The sequence below is a fragment of the Echinococcus granulosus genome (assembly GCF_000524195.1).
Source record: "Echinococcus granulosus chromosome Unknown EG_S00163, whole genome shotgun sequence".
Classification (NCBI taxonomy): Eukaryota; Metazoa; Platyhelminthes; class Cestoda; order Cyclophyllidea; family Taeniidae; genus Echinococcus; species Echinococcus granulosus.
This window is the reverse complement of record NW_020170543.1, coordinates 10,546-11,806: the sequence shown is the minus strand read 5'-3', so window position 1 is coordinate 11,806 and position 1,261 is coordinate 10,546.

Below are 1,261 nucleotides of genomic sequence, written 5' to 3'. Positions count from 1 at the left end.
TACGAGCAGAGTCATAAAACCAAGGACGAGTTTTACTTCTCCGCCTTGGGAACAAGGATTTGTGCCTTTTCCTCCTTGCCTTGTTGTTCTCACATCAGGGTTGCTCAGGCGTATCTATCTGGGTTCTATCAAGCTGATGAAGAAGTAGAGTAGGCATCACAATTTCGCCTAATTGACATCCTCATAGCAGGCACGATAGACAGCCGCGTAACCAATTTTTCCAGATGTCGCTTCAGTTGCTAATTGCATTCCTGCAGACCACGGGACTGGGGCAGTTGCCGGGGGCGCACGTCACTTTCAGCCCTTCTCTTGAGGGTCGTAACCGATTCTCCCATTCGCGGCGTACGCACTCCTCTGGCCTTGCTAGGGTTTTTCATCCAGCAGCGCTCGACACTACTGGCAGGGCACCTAATTGGCCCCTTCGCCAAAACCGTGGGTAAATCCAGCAACCAACGTATTAAAGGAGGACATCTTTATTTGATAAGTATCGTGAAAGTGCACAGGCAATTGATATTGCATGGCTCAGAGCTCAGTGGCTTCCGCTCCGTCACGAGGTTGACGTATACTGATCCCCCTTAATAGGTCCGTTCAAGGAAACGCGTCTTGTAGGGTCAAACCCATGCGTCCGAAGAAATGTTCAAATAAAACGGAAACTTTGGGTTTTGAAGGAAAGATAACAAGCTCCAAAGAATACCAGCTGAGTTTATTTTCCGAAATGGACCCCTACTACCATTATGCAGTACGTAGCGAACACCCACAAATTGGCGTAGAAGGACTTGGAGGTGCTGCCACGGCAGTGTATCCTTGTTTGGAGATTAAGAACACAAAATTCTGTTCGCTTTGAACGCCCCCCGCAAGCTGGAAAGGTAGTTAAATTCACAAGCGATGTCTGGTTGCTCAAATCTTGTTTACGAAAGATGAAGGACTATTTTGAACTTCATCTCGCCGCCAATTGCAGATTCAGGGGAGTATACTCCTTGTCACACAGCAGTCCGTCCACAGTATATCACCAAAGCATCTGAGCTACATTTTTCATGCCATGGAGGAAGTACTCTAACTGGTCTTCTGCTACTTTTTCAGCCACCGCGGCTTCCTCGACGCAGACAGTGACCATTCAAGCCTCACAACCTCTTGATAGCACAAAGCTGGTCCTCCTTCGCCTTGCGCCGACGTCTCTGAAAATATTTTGCCTGTTAATACCTTCCATTTGTGCCATTAAAAGCCAACAGGCGTGCTTTTTACTACAGACGTCTAACCAGTG